The 25,342-nt window shown below is 44.6% G+C and overlaps 1 non-coding gene across 1 annotated transcript; it reads right to left on the minus strand.

Moving 5' to 3' along the window:
- Nucleotides 1-24,851: 24,851 nt before the first annotated feature.
- On the minus strand, nucleotides 24,852-24,932 carry TRNAL-CAA. Its single transcript has one exon. It is a non-coding gene; the product is annotated as a tRNA-Leu (tRNA).
- Between the last annotated feature and the right edge of the window lie 410 nt (nucleotides 24,933-25,342).

Below are 25,342 nucleotides of genomic sequence, written 5' to 3' on the forward strand. Positions count from 1 at the left end.
AACTCCAACCCTGTTCTGCTGTCAAACCCCTCTTCCCCTCTTCAATCACTTCCGAGATCAAAGGTCAAACATCTACTCTCTACTCAATTCAATACCCTATCAACTCAAATGCCTAAAACCCAATACTCTATGACAGCACCACTCTCTTGTCTTGTCTTCTCTGTTGTCCCACCCTCTCCTCTATAGGAAAATCAATTCAATCACTTCCCAGATGAAAGGTCAATACTCAATTGAACCCCATCGACTATCGTATCTCTATCTGAAAGGGTGACCCCTCTCCTGGCCTCTCAAGTCAAATCCCTGAAATCACTTCCGAGATCACAGGAAAATACAATCATACACTCAATCTAAAGGATGAAATTAGGAACAAGGGGCCCAAACCCAAGGGTTCAAGGGGACCAAAAGCACTCATCCAGTACACTCATCCTGTACATCCTGTACATCCAGTAAAGCCAAGCTGTTCTGTTGGGCCCTACGTCAATTTAAGATCCACCAGTCCGACCATCCAGGAAAAAGATAACTCAAACCACCCTCAGCGCAACGCTCACAGCTCGACTAAAATTGATGGACCCCCTACGTCCATTTTGAGCCATAAGTACGACCAAAAGACAAGCTTCCCATCAGTACCTAAAAGGTGTTTGGAGCCTAATTCAATCGAGGCTAATTCAATCAAACAAATCGAGGCTAAAAAGGCATCAGCAACCTGAAAGGCCAAGAAAACACTAAAAACCCAACCCCTAGTCGATGGGCACAATGACTCAAGAGCCCACCCAAGGGTCAAAGGTATAGTATTCGGCTAACGCGGCCCACAAATCCCATCTTTTTCAATGTACCCCCCTACGTCAAATACGAAAGAACACTACCCCCACCCCATCTGTTCCGCCAAGCCTTTTGTTTGGTGCTGATCCCCCTCCAACAGCCTTTTCTTTTTCAACCCAAGTCGAAGTCCCATTCTTTCTTTCCTGCCATCATTCAACTCTCTACCTGTCATTTCTCTATTTCTATACTTAATTTCTCGATCGATTTCTGTACTCGATTTCCGGTTGTTTGAGGGACACCTGGCATCTGTATTTCTTGCTGGCATTTCGTTCGATTTCTCTACCCGCGCATATGTCCTTTATTTCTGTTTGTTTGAATGAGGGGCGAAGAGCTGAGCCGAAAGGCGAAGGGGCAGGATTGAAAGGTATTCCTTCAATTCAGCTTACGAGGAGAGGGGTGAACATAGATGGCTGTAACTTAGATTGAAGAGGGGGTTGTCACTTAGATTTCATTCACTATTCCTGCAATTGAGTTGATAGCAGTGGCAGCTTCAATTGAGTTGATAGCAGTGGCAACAGTTGAGCTATGCGACCGACCAACAAAGAAAAGAATAGGGCATCATAGAAGAACGAGGGGTCAACCTTTCTCTTACAACGAGGAAAGACCATAGAATAGAAGATGACAGGGCGACTATGAGAACATAAAGTCATGAGTGACCCTTCAATTCAGTTGCAAAGGGGTTTGGAAGTCATAATATGTATTGATGGAGTTTCTCTTACAACGAGGAAAGACCATAGATAGCAGTAATACCGATTGAATTGACTTGTAGAGGGGTTGGAGTTAGCCCTATTTTGGTATTACTATAAGTAGTAGACACAGATAGGTTAGTCTTAGGATTGGAGGTCGGTATGCCCATTGAATTGAAAAGAGTATTCCTTGAATTGAATCGCAAAAGAAGCTGAAGCAGAAGAAGGAGCCACGTGAATTGAGTTGGAGAGGGATATAACCCTTTCATTTCCTTAAGTGTTGGGTGTTAGGAGGGGTGACAAAGGAATTGAGTTGTACAGGGGTTCAAAAGAGTTGAAAAGAGGATAGAGGAGAGGGGTAACCCTTCAATTGAGTTGAGTACCCGGATCGGATGGCAATCCCTTTTAGCTTGAATTGAATTCAGTATGGCTTCAATTCAGTTGAGTTGAGTTGAGTCGGAGAGTTGAGCTTCAAGTCAGTTGTAGAGTAGTGACCCTTCAATAGAATAGAATATAATAGGGCATCAGGATAATGAAGCAGAATAGCAGTCACTTAGACTCAATTCAGTTGATTTGAGCAGAATGGCAGTCACTTATAGCAGATAGAGAGCGGGTCTTAGGAGGAGTGACCATTGAATTGATTTGTAGAGTGAACCGGAATGGAAGTCACTTATAGAAGATAGGGGAGACCAAGCATAGCATAGCATAGGAGAGACACCATAGGGTATTTCAGGGATTTGAGTTCAGTTGAGAGGCATTAAGAGGGGTTTGAGTTCAGTATTTAAGGAAGTATAGAGGGGTGCACTATGAGTTGTAGAGGGGTTGGAGTTGAGTTGAAGTACCCTCTTTACCTTGAATTCAGTTGAGTTGAGTTTAGGATTTATGGAACCACCTGACATGTGTAGATTGATAGTGCTTTCCTCGATTGTTAATGTTTTGAATTTCCTTCTCTTGCATTTCGTATTGTATTTCTATTTCACTGCTGGGGATGTAGCTTGTATTGACCTTTGACTGGGGATGTAGCTTGTATTGACCTTTGATCAGTGTTTGTCGATTGTTATGGGCTTCGGCCTTTTGGCATGTGTTTGTCGATTTCTAGATTTCATTGAGTAACCTCGTCAGTGGGCTTCATAGAGGGTATTCAAAGATTCCAGGATTGTCGATTAGAGAGCTGACCCTTGAAGAGAGTAGAGTAACCTCGTGAGTTAAGCTTCAAACCCGTCCTTGATTCTCGATTGATAGCTTTCATTGAGTACCCTTCTTTAGCTTTCGTATTCACCGTTGATCTGGGAAGTTATTGCATTTATTGGCACGGTCTATGGCATACCCTGAGGGGTTCGCTTTTTCTATTCCTGTATTGAAGGATTCATAGATTGGGGATTGCAGGACGTAGTGAGTGTAAGTATTCGGGATTGCAGGATTCCGGGTTGTCGATTGGGGGATAGCGGGATGTCGTTGAGTATAGGTGTATATCCTTTCCCTTCTCTTCTATTGATGTAGGGTTGTCGATGTGAGTGCATTGTATTTCCCTTTCAGTAGGGGTGTCATGTGTCGATTTAGAGTATGTTTTGAGTTGATGACCTTTGAGTTTAGGGTTTGGGTATTCCTTTAGAGGGGATTGCAGGATGTCGATTGCAGGATTGACCGTTGATCAGTGTTTGTGAATTGATAGCTTGAATTTGGGTTGTCGATTGCGGGATGTCGATTTAGAGATTGAATTTCGTATAGTATAGGTATTGCCTTTGGGTTGTCGATGTGAGGAAGAAGAGAAAGAACGAATTCAGCTTCTTAGGGTATTCCTGGTTGTCGATTGTTCATGTTTTGAGTTTCCGGGGTTGGCAGTTACTTAATTCCGCTGCTTTGGGTTTGAGTAGAGACATTCGATTCATCTGGGGATGTAGATTTATAGATTGAATGCAGTATAGAGAAAAGGGTCTTTGCCAGTTACTTCTAGATCACTGGGGTTGAGTTGAGTATTGAATTCCATAGCTTTGGGGTTTGAGTTAAGCTTCAAAGAGGGTATTCCCGTATTCCTGGATTGTCGATTGGGTGACCCTTCAATTGAGTGGAGTAGAGAATTGAATTGAGTTGAGTAGAGAAAGATATGCATGTTGATCCGCTTTTGATGAGTAGAGAGATTATATTGCAGTCGATGTGACTGATTGTATTTAGATTTCACTGGCAGTAAGAACTTATATTGATAAGAATATAGAGATTATATTCATCTGGGATTGGACAAACCTATTGAATCGGAATTCAGTCTTAGATGGAACGGGGGGTACAACAGAGAAGAGAGCTTTATATGAGTTGATTCAGTTGAGTAACCTATTTGGAAGTAACTTAAATTGAATTGAGTTGTCGTATATTTCATATACTCTATTGTATGGTGAATTCAGTCTTAGAACGAGGGGTAAACATAAGATAAGAATAGGTAGCCCAAATCAAGATGAAGAGTAAGCATTGGAAGAAGGCACAGAAGAGGAGGGAATTTCTCAGTCGTAACAATGCAGAAGACACAGAAGAGTAGGACATTTATCAGTCGTCAAAATGGATCTAAAACAGAATTCAGCTTCTTTGATTCAGCTTCTTTGATCAGGGTTTGAGTTCAGTTGAGTTGAGTAGAGAGATTTGCTTTCATTCGATGTGAGTGATTGGCTTTCATTCAATGTGACGGAACCAGTAACTTATCCGGGTTGTGTACGAAATTCATTGGCTTTCATTCGATGTGAGTGATTGATTTGCTTTCATTCGATGTTAGTGCATTGTATTTGATCTGGGGTTGAGTAACCTATAACGGATAGGAATTGAGATTAGATTTGATGTTTTGCATTAATCCCTTGAACACTGACGGGTATACCAATGAAAGCAAGACCAAACCAATGAAAGGAAGACCAAAAGAGAGCAGACTCAACCTTAAATCCAGGAATACCTAAATAGAGCGGACTCAACACAACCTTAAATTCCCAATCAATTCAAGCAATCAAGTCTTGAACAAGGGTCACCAGAGGTTACTCAACCAGAGAAATTGAACACTGATGGGTATACCAATTCAAGCTAAACTCTCTCCTAAAGACTGCCTTCCCCAATCAATTCAAGCAATCAAACAAGTCTTGAACAAGGGTTACCCCTCTATACTCGCATAACACCTTCAAGAGAAATTGAACATGAGACTCGCCTAACACCAACAATTGAGCACTACAGGGTATACCATTTAGACTCTCTCAACTACCCCAACCCCAACTCAACTCAATTCAAGTTAAACTCTCTGCCAAAGACTGCAATCCCCCATCTCTATACTCAAATCAACTCAATTAAAGGGTTTGATCTGACCTTCAAGAACCATTGAGCACGTCCGAGTATACTAAATCTAGGAATACGGGAATCCCATAATACGGTAAAAAAGGATACGGCACAGCCAGGAATCCCCAATGCAGGAATCCCCAATCCAGGATGGATACCTAAATGCAGATACCGTTTTATATAAGATATTGATTCTAATGTGATTATACAACCCAAGTCTAAACCCGAACCCAAGGCTCAGTGGCCCCATGTCATCATCAGTTGTCAAGCCTCTTATCTAACTCTACATAAATTAGGTTATCAACAATCCATATTTAGTCTTCCAGTCATAAATTATGTGGTGCCGACGGTGATGGTACAGCTACAAAAGTGCCCTTTCAATCTCTCTCAATGGCTGCTGGGCTTACTGTATTATAGCTATGACGCCTGAGGCGGGTGTACCCTTCCTTTACGTCCTTTACGTCCTTTACGTCTGAATGACTTGTTGTCTACCCTCCCTAGTACTCCCTTCGGTCGTGACTCTGGTTCCCTCTCTTCTCTTCTATTCTCTTCTCTTCGTCCTTTCGCATGGGTCCCTAGCTCTGGATGTACCCCTACGCGTGTTCGTTGACTGAAGAATGTATGAATAGTTCAAAGGAGCCCCGGCGGACCTGTCCTAATACGAAGCGCCTTCCCTTTACGGTATGAATGAAGAGCTTTATGAGCAGTAGCTTTATGAGCAGGAGCTTTAGGTGACCTTTCTCTTTCAGTGTAGCGGGGAAAAAAGGTTGTAGGCTATCTTCTTTTCCATTGAGAAATGTCATCCTCTTCTCTTCTATTCTGTGCCTTCTTCCAAGGCATCCAACGGGTCTTTTCAAATGCGGGCTGGCCGAGACACTTCTCAGTTGTGGTATGGCCTCCGATCCCTATCGTCTCCCTGCCTACGCCTCCGATCGCTATCCTTTCCCTGCCTACGCCTCCGATCGCTATCCTTTCCCTGCCTACGCCTCCGATCCCAGCCTACGCCTCCGATCCCTCCCGAGAAGTCATCTCCTAAGACTGAAATTGCATAATGTGTTGCTGTGGTCTAAGTCTTCTATCTACTCTTCCCTAAGCTTTTGACTCCCCATCCTTTCTCTGTTGCGCTATACCTGTCTTATTTTCACGAGTGACTTCTACTGTGCCTCCTGTGCTCTGCACCTTCCTGGGTCTCTCCTCTCGATTTTCCTATGCTCTGGTCTCCTGTGCTTAGCATGACCTGGGTCTAATCTTTGGATTGTCGATTGCCTTGCCTTCCGAAGCTCGTTTAAGCTTCTACCGGCTACGGTTGATTCCCATCTCAAACTCTACATCTGATACTGGTTTGCCCTCCTCCCTCGCACCTTTGACTTGTAGAACCTGAGTTGACTTCCTGAATTCGTTAAACTCAACAATTTACCGATCTAACGTGTCTTTCATGAAGTCGGAGAAGGCGTTTTAGCCCTTGTATTCTCTCTTGCTTCCTTCGCCCCTCTCTCTCGTCGGCTATCCAAGCACCTCCTTGGTTCACTAACTCTGGCATCTCTACGCCAGTGGACAGCTCTAGTTTGAACTCTCCCGCTCTACGGTACTGGGCTGGCTATATCGCAATAGTGTTTAACCCCGAAGTTAGTGCTCGAGCTAAAGTAGTTTTGTTTTAGCGAGTGGTTGGCTAGTCGCCAGCCACGAAGCGAGGATTAAGAGGAAAGAAAACTAGAAGTTGATATACCTGACTTTCCTCTTAAATACAATACCTATACCAAATTGGTACTCAACTCCACCCCAGATCAATATAAATACGATACTGAACTGCAACCCTTCCCTTCGTTCAGCTCTTCGCCCCTTTGAAGCTTCATTCCGCTCTCTAATGGAAGGTGGTTGTCCATAAACCCATCACTCAAATACATCAATCCCGGGCCATCAACTCAAATACATCAATCCCCAATGCAGCAATCCCAAATACGTGAAATAAAGAATTAACGAAAGCTACCCATCACATCCTCCAAAGCTACCCCTCACATCCTCGAAGCTGTTTGGTGCATCTGAAGGCTTTAGAGTGGAGTAACTATAACTGTTTGGTGCATATGAATGCTTTAGAGTAACTATAACTGTTTGGTGCATATGAATGCTTTAGAGTAACTCAAATACCTCTTAAAAGGGGCCCCCACCCGAACTATCAATCCTGTAATAAGAAACGAACCCCAAAGCAGATTACAGTAATTGCGTGAATGGCGCTGCAGCAAGCCATGAACTCTACGGGTGTACTACAGACACAAAAGGCTAAACCCCAACCCTAACCATGAATCCTTTAATCCTAATTGAACCCATCTATCAGGTGATCCCAAACCATAAACGACAGACCCAATGGCATGAATCCTGGACTCCCCAATCGCATCAATCCTGGAATCTCTAACCCGTTCTGGTATACGCATCCCCAATCGCATCAATCCTGGAATCTCTAACCCTTTCGGGTATACTACATCCTGGCATCCCCAATCGCATCAATCCTTTAATCTAAAACTAACCCGTTGGTCCCAACTACGGTATAAGCAAATAATGCAATCCCCAATCCAGACTCAACCCCAACCGAAACCTAAGAAGGTTCACCAACTCAAGGTCAAACCCCAACCGCAAGTCGAACTGCAAATGCTGACCTTTCGAGACTGATTCTAAGTCGATACCTTACTCTTCTTTTCTTCAGTTGAACTCAACCCCTAATTCTTCCAGTGACCCTTCTAGAATCCCCAGTTGAATCTGCTTTCATAACTCTTAATCCTACACAAAGATTTCTAATGAATGAGATCTCGGCAATCTACAGTCAAAAATAAGGTCTTTATGCGACTTGTGTCCTTCTTTTGTTCTAAGGCTAAAACTCCTACCCCAAGTGGAATAGTAGGGGAAGCTCATCCCTCTCTTCTTCCCTTGCTTGTGCTTAGTCCCACTCTTCCTTTTTCTGCTTCTTTCGCTTCTGTCTTTGAATATGCTTATTACCATTTTACCGTACTTCGGATTTAGGATTGGCAGAAAGAGTAGCAGTAGCTGATGAAAAAACGTGATCTTGCAGGGGGGTGTGAACTCGTAGCTAACGTCGTTGGTTGTCTAAATCTCTCCCCCAAATGCATTAAATTTATTTAGCCCTTATACATACGTCTTTTGTAATACCCCGGTTCTGAGATTCTGGTTAAGTATGACTTAAAAGGTTAGATGGTACTATCCATATCACCAAGGTGCACCTTCCTTTTCGGAAGCCCAAACTTAAGAACTTCAAAGTTAAGCGTGCTTGGCTTGGAGAAATCTGAGGATGGGTGACCTCCTGGGAAGTTTTCCAGGGTGCGTGCGAGTGAGGACAAAGCATGCTGAAAGGACCTCCGGTGGTCTGTGGAGCTAGTCATCAAACCGATAGGTAATTCTGGTGTCGTTCCTGGTTCGGTCCGGGTGGGGCCCGTCCGGGCCGGGGCATTACAGATGGTATCAGAGCGACCTTGCGACCGTGAGTGCGCCTGTGGTAGGAGCATCCAGGGCACCACCTAGCGAGGGAGATTCTGGGATTTGTTTGTGGTGTGATTTGTGGTTACACAACGAGGATGTTGTGTCTTTAAGTGGGGGTGATTGTAATACCCCGGTTCTGAGATTCTGGTTAAGTATGACTTAAAAGGTTAGATGGTACTATCCATATCACCAAGGTGCACCTTCCTTTTCGGAAGCCCAAACTTAAGAACTCTAAAGTTAAGCGTGCTTGGCTTGGAGAAATCTGAGGATGGGTGACCTCCTGGGAAGTTTTCCAGGGTGCGTGCGAGTGAGGACAAAGCATGCTGAAAGGACCTCCGGTGGTCTGTGGAGCTAGTCATCAAACCGATAGGTAATTCTGGTGTCGTTCCTGGTTCGGTCCGGGTGGGGCCCGTCCGGGCCGGGGCATTACATCTTTTCATTCTTCAGAGCCTACTCTTGCTTACGTTGTGGCTGGGTCAGATTCCATAACCTCTGAAAATCTTCGAGCTGCCTTTCCTTCGGCTTGTAACAAACGCTCTCAGAGGCTTGATCGTTTACGGCCTGTTTGGGCTATTTATTTGATGGACGAATGTGCCCCGTTTCCGGGCCTGACTTCTTAGTCAGATTTTGAGAAAGGTGGGGTTTTCCCTGAATCGCCTATAGGTTGGAGCTCTTCGCCCCTTCGCCTTTCGGCACAGCTCTTCGCCCCTCTACTCCCGAACCAAAGATTATCTCACTCGAGCGCCAGCAATTATCTTGACTATCAAGATCATAGCATAGATCAGCCCTACCCTAACTAACTATATGCTTCCAGTACTCTAACATAGAGAGAGCTATTTCTTTGATTCTTCCGTGGATCTCCGAATTGGAAAGTGTCCCTCAATAATATAGGCGAGAAGGAGCCTGCCTTTATCCTACTTTCTTTCTCGTAGATAAGAGAATAGATAGATATTGTATGATATTTCTCTCTTGTTTCTTTTTTATTGCCTTGTGAGATCTATTGTTTTCAATGTATTGTTACCTCTTTGTTATTCTCATTCTTCCGGGTCTTGCTCTGACTACAGGGGACCCGCACTGAGAGGGGTTTTACTTTCACACGGAAAAAGAAGATTGGTTCTATTGGGGAGTTTCCTTTGAGTCACTGCACTGAACACTTTGAAAGACTCCTTTCACAACAATATAAAAAGATCAAATGAATGCAAAAAGATATTCATAAGCACCGGCGATAGTTCCGCTCTAGTTGGGCAAGGGTTGTTTAGCCTCTGTAGCTTCTGCCACTTTAGATGAATAGGCTTGTCGACGTCGCTATCACTCGTACCTGGCTTTCCTTAGTTGATGGTGCGGCTTTCATTAACACTTCGGGCTTTTCAGTACTGCTCCTTTAATCTCAAATTACTCGTAGCACGGCAACATGGAAGTCAGAAAATAGAGACGAAGAACCCAACCGGATATCTAATGTGTCTTTTAGGAATTCCCCCTAGGGCAGGAACCAACTGTTCGTTCCATGGCATCCGCTTTAGTTAGTTATTAGGGGGGCAGTCTCTTCTCCCCAACGGTCTCCGACATCGATATGAACACTAATCCGATATGTGAATAAAAAAGACAAACAAGGTCAACTAAGGGTCAGGTCTGCCCCGGTCTCTGGCAAACCCCCGAAAGAGCTTCTTTCTTTGACAAGTGCCTACGCCCATGGAAGTGGTGGCCCCTCCCTGTGAGAGATTAGGGCTTGGTGCCCCTCTCCTAGCGCCCAAGAAAGAGACTTGAAACTCTTCGTTACAAGGGAAGGGCATCTGCCCAACAGTGGGGCTCTTTTCCATCCTCCGTTGGTTCTGGACCCGATGCACCATGCCAAGCCAATTCTGCATGTAGTGATTCAGAGTTGGGTGACCCAGATGCATGAATGGCCTGCTAAATTACTAGCCTACCATGTCTTTCTTCTTTTTCTTTCTCCTTCTGTTGACTAAACCCCGCTCGAGTATAGCAGTTGAAAAGGCTCCATCTCGAGGAGTTTCGAGGAGTTCAGGTTCCATCTCGTAGCACCGTAAACCCTTCCTCATACCGCAGTTGACGATACATCAGGAAAGCATAGAGCAGTTCACGATACATCAGGAAAGCAAGTCAGGAAAGAAGTGAGCAAGCAAGGACTTAAAGTCAGCAAAGAAGTCAGGAACGCAAATGCAACAACAAAGGCAGCAAAGACTGGGACAGCAAATTGAAGAAGGGCAATTTCCAATCAAGCAAAGGCTGCTAGACAATTGATGAAGAAGCAAAGGCAGGAAAGAATTTCCTATCCCAGGTACTAGCGCATATCCCATTTACTAATAGAATTGGCACTCAAATTCAGGAAGTCAAAATCAACAGCAAATTCCTTAAGAGAGACCAGCTAATTTAAGAAGGCATTTCCTAGCCCAACAGGGCATTTCTCCTAGCCCAAGAGGGCATTTCCTATACCAACCAAGAGGTAATTTCCTATCCCAACAGGTAATTTACTAGCCCATACCAACGGGGCATTTCCTATACCAACCAAGAGGTAATTTCCTATCCCATTTATTAATAGCAGAAGCCAGTACCATTTAGGTACCAGAAGCCAATTCAGGTACCTGAAGCCAGTAAATTAGGAACGAATTTCATATACCTACTAATAACGCCTACTAATAACGGAAGCCAGTAAATCAAAGTAAGGAACGAATTTCATATACCTACTAATAACAGAAGCCAGTAAAGGCAGGAACGCAAATGCAAACAGAGCAAAGGCAGCAAAGCACCTCAGAATTAGGGAAAAGCAGTTCGCGAATTCTGGAAAGAAAGAAATACGCAAGGACTTAAAGTCAACAAAGCAGTTAAGGCTAGAATGTTCTTTATAGCCGCTACGTAGGGAGCAGCCAATCCAGTACCCCGAGCTAAATCAACTAAATAACAGTCATTAGTACCTCCCGATGAAAAGAAACTCTTAATCTTAAGAAGGGCCGACTATACTATACTATAAGTTAAGTAAGGATAGGCTCGAGATTTGAGTTAGGGACGAAGTGCAATGTACGAGTGAATGGCTTTGGGCCATGAACTACTACTGATGGGGGGGGATCGACCTCAAATATTTGGGAAATTGCAGACGTAATGCACGAGTGAAACGATGTCTGAGAAAAGAGGCAAGGGTGAAGTACGACCGTTAGGGGATCAGCAAAGCAGTTCAGAAGTCAGGAAATGCTCAGGAGAGGATACATCGCGTACCGAAGGTGAGGAAACCTGACCCTATAGCAAAACCCTTCCTCGTACCGCAGAGAAGGCTACATCAGCAAAGAAGGCAGTTCAGGCTCCATCAGCAAAGAAAGCAGCTAACGCTCTATCTACTACCACCGTAAATCGGTACTATATAGTCAAACCCTTACTCTAGAGCAGTTGACGCTACATCAGCAAAGAAGGCAGTTAAGGTTAGGCTACCGTAACAACGTCAATCGTATCCACTAGCAACGGAAACCGTTCCTCTATCTAAAACGTTCCTAGAGAAAGAAGTCAGGAAAGGAGCTCAGGAAAGAAGGCAGCAAAGAAAGCAGTTCAGGAATACATAAGGAAAGTAGTTGACCCTCCATCTCCTAGCACCATAAACCCTTCCTCGTCTCGTACCGCAGTTGACGCTACATAAGGAAAGCAGTTGACGCTCCATCTACTACCACGAGAAAGAGTTCCTCTATAGTAGTTGTTGACCCTCTAGCAGGAAAGCATAGAGCAGGTGAACCTCTAGCAGCAAAGCATAGAGCAGTTGATCCTCTATCAGGAAAGCATAGAGCAGTTCACGATACATCTTGAGCAGCTCAGGATACATCGACTACCAACGTAAAACGTTCCTCGAGAAAGAAGGCAGCAAAGAATTGGCCATCCGGGCAAATTTAAAAGCAATCAATTCAGGAACGCAAATCCTATCCCAGGAACTAATAGCATAAGCCAGACAATTTAGGTACCAGAAGCCGGTAAATTCAGGAACTCAAATCAAATCCAATTGCAGAATAGAAAACAGCAAAGTCAGGTACAATTTTAGAAGTTCAATTCTGCATAATAGAATTCGACAGACAATTCAAAAGGCAGAGAACGCTTTACCGGGATAAGTATAAGTAGAGCAATTTCATTCAGTCCTAGGTTCTCAAAGTCAGAGGACGTAAGACCTATAGCCAAGAGAGGAAAGGCAGTAGAATCAGACCTAGGAGAAGCAGCAACGGCAAAGACAATTGAAAAGAAGAAGAAGCGGAATTTACAATCAATCAAAGTAAGGAAAGAATTCACTATACCAGTTACTAATAACAGAAGCCACTAAAGTCAAGTAAGGAACTCAAATTCAACTGCAAAGGCAGGTCAAAAAACCCCTTCTCTTTAGGACTCCCCAAACCCCTCTCTAAGTCAAATCTATCAATTTACTCTTTCTTCGTTCCTCGCCTTAACAGGCGAGCTATTTCATTCCTGAAAGAACTTAATTCTACTTTTATCTACGTCCTTTGCTTGGATCTTTCAATCGATACGTTCCAGCTTCCCTTTCTTTCGATACCAAAGGTATCTCCTCTTTCTATATGATATTTCTTTAAACTCATCCAAAGGAGCTCCTACTCATCAACAGTAGATGCCCCAGCTCCAGGTTCAACTGAATCACAACTTCTCACTCACCTCCTACTTAAAATGCCTCGAATTCCCCTGCAACTCAGGACGCACACTAGACTCACCAGCTACATCCCTCGCTCCAGTAACTTTCCCTAGCTGCATCCCTAGCAACAGTAACTGTAACAGCTACAGTAACTTCAATAGGAGCATCCCTAGTAACTGCAAAAGCAGGAACAGAAGTAACTAAAGGAGCATGACTATAGGAGGATCCCTAGTAACTTCAAAAGCAGGAACAAGAGCAACTAGTAAACAGCATAAACAGCAGCCAACACTGCAATAGCAGTAAAAGAGCAACTTCACGAGCAACTTTCATGAGCAACTCACTAGCAGCAACAGAAGTACTTATAAAAAAGCAACAGAAGAAGCATCAAGTGAGAAGTATAATGATGATTGTGTAAGTCTGTCCTTAGTTCTATAGTTAGTGTCCCCAGTAAGAGGAGCATCCCTACTGTACTCGAAAGGAGCACCAGTAGACTATTAAACAGCGACACTAGACTCATAAGCCGCACCACTAGCAATACTGAATTGCTAAATAGTGAACTCAAAGGATTACTCTATACTGGCCTCGCAAGCAGCAACACTAGGAACAGTAACTAAAGTAGCAGCCCCAGTAGCAAGAGTAGTCGCGGTAACACTAGCAGCCTCATTTACTTTAGCACCACCAGGAGCATTTACTTTAGCTACTTTTTTTCTTAAAGCATCTATTAAAGCATGAGGAGCATGAAGAGCAGCTTTTAAGGATTCGTTTTGAGCGACTAAAAGAGCTTCTTTTGATAGGTCTCATTATGATGATGTGAGTATTTCCTTAGTTCGAGACTTGACTCCTCCTGTTTGTATTGCTCGCTTAAGAGTTGCTCGCAAATCTTTAACTAAGTAGCGCCCGTAGCTTTGGATTGCATATCCTTCGCAGAAGAGCAACAGTGTACTCTTTATCAATACGTAGCTAGTACTGCTTAGGAGCATAAGGAAGGTCTTCCCTCCTTTTTCTCCCCTAAAGTAGCATCAAGACTAGCACCACTAGGGTATTACTCAAGAGTAGGAACACTGGGAACTCCACCAGGAGCCACTTCACCAGGCGCCCCAGAAGCTTCAATGGACTTACTAACAGTAGCCCCACTGTACTCACCACTAACGCTCGACATAAATCTTAACTTGAAATCAGGCAAGGATTTGCCTTTCTAAACCTCGTAAAAAAAGAGTACTAAAATGAGGCATCTGCCAGTACCCGGAAAGATTGGTTTGTTGGCTCATATTCGCTCTGAAGTTAGGGATTTTTGTACTGAAAGAGAGCGCTTGGCAGAGAATCTAAAGGTTCAGAGTCCCACGGGTGTCATGAGGCCTGGCCCCGCATCCCAAAAGAGAAGGGGCGCCAGAGCCCAGACACAAGCCAATCGGGGGACCCTCAAAGTCTCTATCTAAAACAAATAAAAGAAGAAGGAGCGACCCTAAGAGTATCTATCTAAAAACTAAATAAGCAAAAGAAGAAAGGTAGGAAGAAAGAAGACAGCACTTAAAGAAGAGACTGAAGCAAGTTGGGGACCCCCGCACAGCCCTAAACCGAGCGGCTGGGCAATCTCAATGCTTATCCTCTGGAACTGAATTAAAGGAATCCGATAAGTGAACCCAATAGTGAAATCCTATAAATGGGTATTACTTCCATTCCCATGTCCTCTGTACTGAATTGAATTGAATCGTTCCCCTGTCCTCTGTACTGAATTCAATGGTTGGGTATTTCGACTGCCTTGTATTAGGTGAAGAGAAGGGAGTGGGGTTGCTATAATGGCTAGGGTGAATCTTCCTACACGGCTGGACGCCCGGCTCTAGACGAAGCTGTGGGGGCCACATCCTCTCCCGATAGACTCGAAGCTCTTCATAGTCAGGCAGGGTAGAAAATCTTCTCTCAAAAAGAGACAAACCAGAGATGATAGAGGAAGGTATTCGGTTCAAAAAATATACGGCAGTCAGAACAGCTTCCGCCCAAAATTGACTAGGGACAGAAGCGGAGAGCAAGAGAGAGCGAGCTGTCTCCAATATATGGCGATGCTTCCGCTCGGCAACTCCATTCTGCTGAGGAGTGTGGGGGCAGGATCGTTGGGAAAGCGCTTTGTAAGTGAAGTGAGTTGAAGTAAGCAGAGTTCGGGTCTTCCTGATTTCATGAGGAGTTAATGAGCTAAGCCAGATCGCTATTCCTGACTTGAGAGTCCTGTTGTATTTAACATTTTCTTATGAGTAAGGAAGTAATCAAAGGATGAGCAGCCGATGACCCGGATGTAAATCGCTGATATGTATTAATTCGTGAAAGCTCTTCATATCGATCTCTCGATTATGCCTCCCCAGACCCATCCATTCCGTTGACAATGAGTTCTCCCTGAGGAAGCGAATGAGCAGGCTCCTTCTCATTGCTCTTCACCAATGGGAAGCGAGTCCACCAATTATTGATTCCTATGCCAGGGCCTTTCAATCATCTCTTTCTCTCTCCTGGCAGCTAGCACCAACCCTACCTCAACTCTCTTCCGATGCTAAGGCGCAGATATCAACCCAGCCATCTCCTTGTCCCAAACCCGTCGGCCGACTTCAAGCAATCTTCTTCCATCAAGGAGTACGAACGAGCGGAGCAATGACCTGGATCCAAGCTCTCGACCGATCCATCTCCTTTCGCACCAGTCCTTGAATCCGATCCGAGTGGCCCTCTGACCCCTATTCGTTCGTTGCTACGCCTAGCCCAGGGATGCACAACTAATGAATATCGTCTTTGGCTTCCCCCTTTCACGTCGATTTCTGGTCCCCATCCCGGACCTGCCTGCTACCGCCCAATCTCTTCTCTTCACCTCGGCAGGACCAGGAGACTGAATACATAAATAATATACTTCGACATTCCCAGCATACTTTGACAGGTCTTTCAGGACCGGTTGTAAATAAGTATTAGCATTACAGATTTGACCCTCTGGGGAACCTTTGAATCGTAGATACCATCTCTAATAAATAAGCGAGGGTGAACCTCTGCTCCGAACGGCTGTAGATGCATTGATAGAAAGACAAGCAACCGAACACCCAAGAGAGGAATACAAGTGATGGAACACTCGACCACTGCCCTGAAAGCATAAATCTATGGTTTTTCAGCTTGGCTTGAGCCCGTCGCCGTCCTTTATCACTCTCCTCAATAATATTCCCGATCATTTGTCCCTTCTGCTGTTAGACCCTGGCGATGGCTGGAACACAAGGCCAACTCTTCCCACTTCCCCTTTCTTTGCTGAATAAACGTCAGTCTCACCGCTTGAATGCAAATTGGCTGAACTGCACGCTGGAGTTCTCTCGAAGAAAGACCTTCTTATTTGTTTGTTTACCAGGCGTAACTCTAAAACATTGCTTTCTAGCGGGTCTCACTCTTTCTATTGATCATATTTTGCTCTTATGGGAAGCATGCTTCAACCATATCCAACTACCTTTACTCATCCAGTCAAGTAGAAAGATGGTCGACTCAACTAGATATAGATGTAGCAGTCGTTCTTTTGTCTTACAGTCCAAATTCTTATATTTAGAAATCCCGGGCTAGCAAGTAGGAGTCCCAATGCTTTCGTCTCAGGGTAGAAGAAGGGGAGAGGCATAGGCTAGAAAGATAGGATTCGAAAAGCTTGCTTACTCTGATATATAGTTAAGGGAGAGCAGTGATCCGACGGTGCGTGCGGACCATTACATTAAGGTCAAGCCTTCTTCGCCCTCTACGGGGCAATTCAATGCTCAAGTTGTTATACCAGTCAAGTTTCAATATCTAGTAAGTTTTACGAATTAAGCAGTCTACTTTGACTTTGACCAAGCTCTTTCTCATTCTGCTCTTGCCTTCACCCCGCATCAGCCCTGGTCCTATCGAACCTGCTGCTAAAGCCCTTCGCTCCTTGCTAAAACCGGCTTCTCTTCTTCCTGAAAACATCTGCAGAGCATATTCTCGTCATCCCATCCCATCTCAGAAGAAGAAGGCAAGTCTCCTCCCACGAGCACATGACTATGAAAAAGTCAGAACGGTACATGTAACGAAAGGGAGTCAAGTTCATGATGCGGGAAGAGGGGAGTGCTCAGATAAGTAGAGTTGAATAAAGGAGGGCCTTCCCTCTTGGAGGGGAAAGTTATGCCGACTCAGAGAGCCCAGATAGAAGACCAGGTGTCCGGCTCGATCTCATACAGGTGCCCTCATGCATGCCGACTTCCTAAAGAGCCAGATCGATTGGTGTCCGGATCGGCGAAACAATCAACTATTTGAGTAGGTCTCAAGTTCTAGGCGATGGTTTTTTTGTGGCTAGACCAAGAAAGCGCCTCAGATCAGAGGACAAGCGGTTGAGGAAAGCCGACTCGGAAAGCCTACTCTATAGTTCTCCACCTCCTTCGACGGCATGCTCAGCTATACTTGAATTCATATAGAACGGATTCTTTCCGCTCCTATTCTTCGCTCCAACTCCTCGACTTATAAGTCTAAAGCTCCCGTGGCACTTATAATTCTACTCGCTCCTACCGGACAAGTGGGGTACGATTTAGTTGATCAAATTTATCGAACCGAATGAACTTGCAAAAAAGATCAACATGGCGGACCACTGATCTTGCCATGAAAGTGCATCGATCCGCGTAGCACCTTGAATCTGCATCTGCCTTAGTGGTCTACCTTTAGTCCAAGCTGTCCTGGTAGTCTCGGTCTGGTCTCTCGCTAGGGACAAGAATCGGTATGGTCTCAAGGGCAGAGGTCAAGATCTCATTCTATTCAGCCATTTCTTTATCATCTTCTTTCGCTCTACTTAATATGAGAAGTTGCCTGATGATGCCGGGTAGGCCATTTTTCATCCCACACTGTCCAGGGCTTCGGCTGCTCCACCACGGGCACCGGCTGAGGAGCTCCACCCAGATCTGATTCTTTATTGTAGTCTTCTTTCCACATCGAATCAACTCCTCACTCAATTAGGTAAGTAGTTGGGCTAGGACCTAGTGGGAGGAGTAGGAGTCAAGAACTCAATCTCGATGTCGATGCCAGGCCTGGAGCTCAACGATCTTCCGCTCGAGGAGTGAATGGTCTGAATCAGCACCTCCAAGAACATGACTCGTACGTAGTTCAGGAAGGGAATGATCAGTCTTGCCGAGCAGACAAGTTCTAATTAACCCCTTACGACCGAACGGAGCAGACCGAGCACCTTTCCTGCAAGACCGAGACAGGCAAAAGAAGTGGGAAGAGAGCAGCTGGGATCCGGGTAGAAGGATCGAATCCGGGAAGAGAGACCAGCGAGAAAACTCTCTAAGATCAAGAGGCCGGAGCGGAGTACCGAGAACTTACGGGAATCGAACCATCTGATAGCAGATCCGCTTAGTCGTCCCCAGCTTTTTATTCACGAACAAGGGAGTCAGGTCTGACCGAGCCAGGTAGTCTTACCGAGATGGGGATGAATGTCCGGTCTGGTCTGAACGAAAGGGAGCTCTAGGCAGGTCTGTATTCACGAGCGAGCTATTCTTCCCCGGCCTCTTCTCCAAAGGCATGCCCTCCCCATTTTCAAAATGATGCTAGCACCTGTCTTCCTTTCCCTGCTGCTTGATGATGCCCCGCTGATTGGTCTGGTCGAACTAGGCCTGACTCTATCTCTTTCTTCTTTTGTGTAAGGGCGTATTTGATCATACGTCCCATCCGTGATTAGTTGTTTCAATATTAATGATAACCAATCATGAACAAGAGTTAATAGCCTTTGATTAACCCAATTACCTATGGCAAAGATTCTTTGCCCCCTCCTTCAACCTTTTGACCAAGCCTGCCTGTCATAGGTGGACCCAAAGATGGATGCCACGGTGGCGGGTATGGACCTATTCTCTGCTCAAAGGCATTGAGATCAGATCCAGAAAATCTCTTATATAATTTCTCAAAAGCATAACGTGTTCTTTTAAAGAACAAGATGCCCTAATTCCACTGTTCACCCCTCGCATTTCTCAAATTTCTTAAAGTGAGGAAAGCAGATAATTCCATCGTCTGAACCATAAATGGAGAACGAATCTTCAAGTATGGTGCTTTCTCTGGAAAGACCTTAGTGAATAGAGTCTTCAGCATATGATAAGTGGGCAAGACCTTCAAGGATGGTCTCCATCTCATTCCTTGGTTAAGTGGAATGTGATGGATGCGAGGTACATATCTCCTTAATAAAGCTGGAAAGGAAACGGTTCCCACATAAAACGGAGTCTATATCCTCCACCGGACTTTTGATAGTCTTGAAGGTTGAAGAGCTTACTCTCTATCTGTACGAAAGAATTTCCTCTACTCTTGTTACCTAATCTAATTCCGATGCAAGGGGAATTCTCTTAAAAGCAAATTGGCTTCATTGTCGCAGTTAATTCATTAATACAGCTATTCATTCCTTGACTTGCTTCCAACCTATTCTTCTTAACAGCCTATTCTTGCACGCTACGCCCCTTCGGGTTAACTAAGATTAAAGGAAATCGGAAAGATGCTTGATTTTCTGTTTCAGTGAACATCACCGCTCAAGGGAATATATATCATCAGTTGAAGCGTAGGACTCGTATAGGTGATCAAGTACTTCTCTGTCGGGCATTGGTGAGTTCGTGCCTTCGCAGCCTGTACTGCACTCTGAAGTGGAAGATGCCTCTCTCTGATCTTTGACACTGAGCGTCGGAGACTGTACTCTTTATCAAACCAATTCAATTGTGTACTCTTTATCAAAAAGGCTTCAGATCCTCATTCTGGTCGAGCTCTCAATGCCACCAGTCCTGATGAGAGAGTGGAGTGCCTATCAAAACAAGGAAAAGCAAGAAGGATCAGGCAGAGAATAGAACTGAGCATAGCATTCCTTAAGAGAGAGGGTTAAGAGAGTTGGCGTAGCATTCTTTACGCGAAGCCCTCCACACGTGCCAAGAAAGACGTTTTAATGAGCATTAAATGAACAGTTTTTTTCTCAATGGTTATGGATCATGGGCTTGAGTAGGAAAGCTCTTCGCTCAGGCCCCTACATGTAAGGGTTTCAGAATGGGGAGCTGACTCGGCCCGGGCCAGTTTGATCTGCTTAGTTTAAAGTGTCGTAGTGAGTTTCAGCTTTACCTGTATAGGACCGTAGTCGAGGATGTTGCGACCTAAGATAATGACCCGACCCTCCTCCCCACGGAGTCCTCTCCTTGATAGACTGTGAGGCGCTAGAGCTACTGGAAAGAGATCCTTGGAAAATCCTATCCAATTACAGAAAGGACCCGAGAAGCAATGGTCATGTCTCCCACACCGAACGAAGAGTAGTGTTTTTCCACTCTTCCCCATCCAAGGAGTTCGTTGATTCAACTTCTCTGCTTCTGCTCTAATATCATAGGATAGAAAGGGGGTTGCATGATTGAAGCACCTACCTCGCTCGGCCAGCTAAGGGCAGTGAGGCGAGCTCCTCAAGCGCAGTTGGATAGGTCTGATAGGTCTGCTGGCTATTGATACTTGAAAGATGCTACTATGAAGTTCACGGTTAGAGCGACAGCGACGCATGCTAATCCAAAGAGTTCTCCCACTTTCACATCTTCTTAGTTATAAGTAGTCCTCCAGCGGGGGTCTGATGGATAGAATGAAGTGAATGGAGTTATAGGAAGGAAGACAGCGAGAGCACAATCAAGGATAGCTCCTACGAGGCCCATGAGTTTGATTATGCTGGCTGCCCTTATTCATATTCTTGTGCTCATCCCTTGATTCTTTAAGGAAGTCATAGTGCCATAAGACCACTCCGTCAAGTGACTCAGCATGGAGCTACTTCTCCTTCACTCCTCCAGAGCAGAGGAAAGGCACTAAGGAAAGCTCACTCACACGAGCCTCACATTGCATAAAGAGGGAGGACCTCGACTCCTTCCTTTGTCTCTTTCCCGTCCGTGGCGCAAGGCCTTTAGGGATGCTACACTTCGGTTCTTTGTGTGGTTCCGCCCTCAAGAGAGGTCGAGATAAGTCGCATACTTGTAGTGAGAGGTTTCCTTTTCCTGCTTCAACATGAGTTAAACAACCTTTCCCTATATCGTCAATTAAAGGCGTTTCAGTTCTTGAATCAAGGTCACAGCCTTGCGATGGCAGATCACTTATATGTGAGGTAATTGGTATGAAAGGTCACGTGTTGTAGCAAGGAAAGGAGCACCCGAGACTGAGGCCGAGCTCCTATGGCGGCGTATTTAGCCTTTCCTGCCCTCAGTCGGATAGGACATCTTATCCTTAAGTCGAACTCTGGATAAGTACTTGATGAAGCTGGTAATCCACTTGGGCTAGGCCAGGGTCTTGGAAGAAACTTCCTCATGTCCCACCTACTCGTCATACATTAATCACATCTTTCCCTCCTTCTCCTCGTGTCCGACCCTCCTCTCTTTCCCCACTCCTACCAGAGAAGCTTGAACTTCTCGGGTTACAGCGTCATTCTCATTCGCACCTCTCGCGTATACTACTTATTCATAGAATAGTGCCCGAACTCCGGATGAATCTCAAGGCAAGGCCCCTCAAGTTGAATCATTTTTCTTTATATATATATATTAAGGGCAACTGCATCTGATTCTTAAGAGGTGCAAGCAAGCGACCTAAGAACCCATTTAAGTTTGATCAAGGAGCGACTGATAAGGGTATGTAATAGCTCGTTTTAAAGCGAGCCCTACGGCCCTTCTTTCTGTTGTTGGATGAAGCCCGTCGTTCTCACTCGGCCCTTCTTAGTGAGAATCCTATCTCCTTCCCTCTCCTCTGGTTAGCCATTCCGAAGAGTCCTCACCTGAGGCTAAGGATAAGGCCGATAGGTCGTCATCTTCAAAGGAGGCGGAGAAGTAGCATCATGGAAAAAGTGACTGAGCGCACTGAAAAGTCGTTCGCAAGTTCTAAGAGTTGAAAGTCCTGGGGTGAATCGGTTGTTCAAGAAGGGATTGACCTAACCTAAGGAAGAAAGGCAAGTCAAGGACAAGGTAAGGCACTGAGAGGATATACAGAGTCAGGCACTTTCCATAGATAAAAGAAGAAAAAGGGTCTTTCTTTTTACCCGAATGCTTTAGCTTTGGCAACGAATCTCGGGCCAAAGGAGGCCATTGCCTTTTTCCAGTCCAACGTATCCCGATAGCGAAAGAAGGCTTCCTCCCAGCACTAGAGTGGGATAAGGAAACGTCAACCTGACAGACACCTTAGAAGGATGCAAAAGACTCCCTTTCTATCAAGCTGATTAGGAAGATCCACTTTTATTAGAAGATAGCTTAGGATTGATTGTGAGAAGAGAAAGCCCGTCGTTCTCACTCGGCCCTCTACCGGGACTCATTCGATAGAGCCAAGCACTAACATATTAGGTTAGGGTGGACACTGAAAGGCCTTAGCAAGATTGAAAGAGTCAACCAATAGGCAAACAAAGACTCCTTCTGGATAGTCAACTCCCATGGGGTGGACTGGATATAAGGGAAAAGCGACTCCAATTTCAACTTCAACTGGCAGTGCAGTGGAAAAAGAGGGGCTTTGATTATGAGAAAAACGGGCTCTGGCTTACAGGGAAGAAAAGAAGGGCCGAGTGAAACGACGGGGCGACGTTGAGACGGGGCGACGTTGAGACGGGTTTCTGGTCGATACTGCAGTCTTTCCAACTTTCTTGCCTTTTTCTGATTTACGCTGCCCCCATCTAACTGTCTTCACTTACTTATCCTTGAGCGCTTTTGAGGCTTTATTCGGCGAGAAGATGGACTGAAATAGGATATCAATACCCCATATCCATGGAAAAAACTGGATATAAGCGAGATCATGTTACAGTACTTGAAATAAGGGAGGAGTCCTTCTTGCTTACCCTCTCACATGCTTTATCCCTATCCTTTGACCAGCTTGTACTTGACTTTAATGCGGGCTCGAGAGGAAGAAAAGAAAGACTGCTGCTGGTCCGAAGACTACTACCAAATCACGATTGCCTTACGGGGGGCTTCTTGCTGCATATTGAAAAAGGAAGAGGTGCGAGTGATAACGACGCCAGCCCGCAACCGACATCAACTATTTCGTATAGATTCGCTGAGAATGATTCTGATCTAGTTCATGGCCTATTAGAACTAGAAGGCGCTCTGTTGGGATCCTCACGGACAGAAAAAGATTGCAGTCAGTTTGATAATAATCGAGTGACATTACTTCTTCGGTCCGAACCAAGGGCCGAGTGAGCCTAAAAACCCATCAGCAGTATTGGGGTTAGATATGATTCAAAACTATGAAAAATACGAATCGGAGTTTGAAGAAGAGGAAGAGGACATCGACCCGCAACAAATGGAGGAGGATTTATTCGATCACATAGTTTGGGCTCCTAGAATATGGCGCCCTTGGACCAATCTATTTGATTGTATTGAAAGGCCCACTGAATTGGGATTTCCCTATCGGGCCGGATCATTTCGGGGCAAGCGGAGCATTTCTCATGAAGAGGATGAGCTTCAAGAGCATGAGGAGGAGCAGAGGGGAACCATGCGGACACCAGATAGATTTTCCAAAGAACAAGGCTTTTTTCGAATAAGCCAATTCATTTGGGACCCTGCAGATCCATTCTTTTTCCTATTCAAAGATCAGTCCTTTATCTCTGTGTTTTCACGTTGAGAATTCTTTGCATATGAAGAGATGTCAAAGGTGCTTCTGACTTCCCAAACGGATTCTCCTACATCTATGTATACACGCTGGTTCATCGGGAATAGGCAAGAAAAGTACTGCGAATTGTTGATTCATCGCCAGAAATGGCTTAGAAGCAAGAGTTCATTATCTAATGGATCTTTCCGTTCTAATATTCTATCCGAGAGTTATCAGTATTTATCAAATCTCTTCCTACCTAAGGAAATGCTATTGTATCAAATGACAAAGACGAGAAGGGGATGGCTTTTCCCGGATGAAATGAAACATTTGATTCATGTAACAGGAGAAAGATTTCTCATTCCTTAGTCGTAAAGATATGTGGCCATGAAAAAGGGATTAAGTGGAAGAGGATTGGCCGGGTGGTAGAGTCGTGGAAACACTTTTGATTCCATATTTTGGACCTTAGCTCCATGGAACAATATGCTACTGCTGAAACATGGAAGAATTGAAATCTTAGATCAAAACACTATGTATGGATGATATGAACTGCCTAAACAAGAATTCTTGAACGGTGAACAACCAGAGTCTATTACTCACTACATCAAATAATTTCCATTAATGAAACCATGGAAATCCACCGGAAAATAAAAAAAACGCATGTCCGATGAAATGCTTGTTGCTATCTGCTCCAATAACGAATCATTGGTTTAACTGAATAACTCAAGAAAATAGATAGACCTTTCTATTCGTCTCAGGTCAGGGGGTCTTCTCAATTGGAGGATCCCCCATATGGATAATACATATTCCGGTTGACCGAGCCTAATTCTAATTATTTTGTTCCGAAGCAAAGATATCCACGGAGGCTGGTTCGTCCTATTCAGATATTCACGACCAAGAGGTACTGGATTCTCTTTCGGATAGGCCCTGAAAGGAGAAGGAAGGCTGGAATGCCAACAGATATCTGTCTATTCTCTAATTCACCCGCCTCGATCCGTTTTGGGAACGTCCAGTGCCAAAGTCACTGAATGGGTAAGTCGCCAATCCCTAAAACGGACTATGTAATGTACTTTATCTGCTGGGTTATGGGTACTGGTGGGTATTTTACCAGAGGTTTTTCTCAATCTACCCTTGTGTGATTCCTCTTGAATCATATACTCGGGGGGTGGGTGCGGGGCGGACGATTTCTAAATGGACTCCTCATTCATTAGATGGAGAAGATCGCCAAAATTTCGTGATCCCCTGCCGAACCTATTCCAACAGCTCGGACTCGGATCGTGGGGATTGCCGGAATACTTCGTATCAACAAATCGGTATATCAATATTGATTAGATCCGAAATCTGTTATTGAATTACTCATTGAATGAGCATTCTCAATATTATGCCTTGAAGAGGACTCGAACCTCCACGCTCTTTAACACGAGATTTTGAGTCTCGCGTGTCTACCATTTCACCATCAAGGCATCTTGAAAGTGAATCGTATTCCATGAATATTCTATCTATCATATGTGATATATGGAATATATGACAAAGGTGGAGTCTTTCTATCGATCGGTCATGTCATATAGTATAGGCCCGGGTCAGACATCAAATTGCTTCGATTTTCATTATCCGGAGTATACCTTATATATATATATAAAAGATGTACAATCAAACCTATTTCTCGATTCAATAGAAGCCCCCAAAAGAAAAGAATATAATATGGTACATAGTATCTATTTACATACACTCGAATGACCCATCCTCATAATAAGAATGTACATAACCCTATTCCGGTCTGGTCCGGTATGGAATGAACTTCTAATCTGATGATCGAGTCGATTCCATGATTATAAGTTCATAACCCCATCCCATTCCCATTTTGGGCGGAACA

The sequence above is a fragment of the Zingiber officinale genome, chromosome 10B, assembly GCF_018446385.1.
Source record: "Zingiber officinale cultivar Zhangliang chromosome 10B, Zo_v1.1, whole genome shotgun sequence".
In the NCBI taxonomy this organism is placed as follows: domain Eukaryota; kingdom Viridiplantae; phylum Streptophyta; class Magnoliopsida; order Zingiberales; family Zingiberaceae; genus Zingiber; species Zingiber officinale.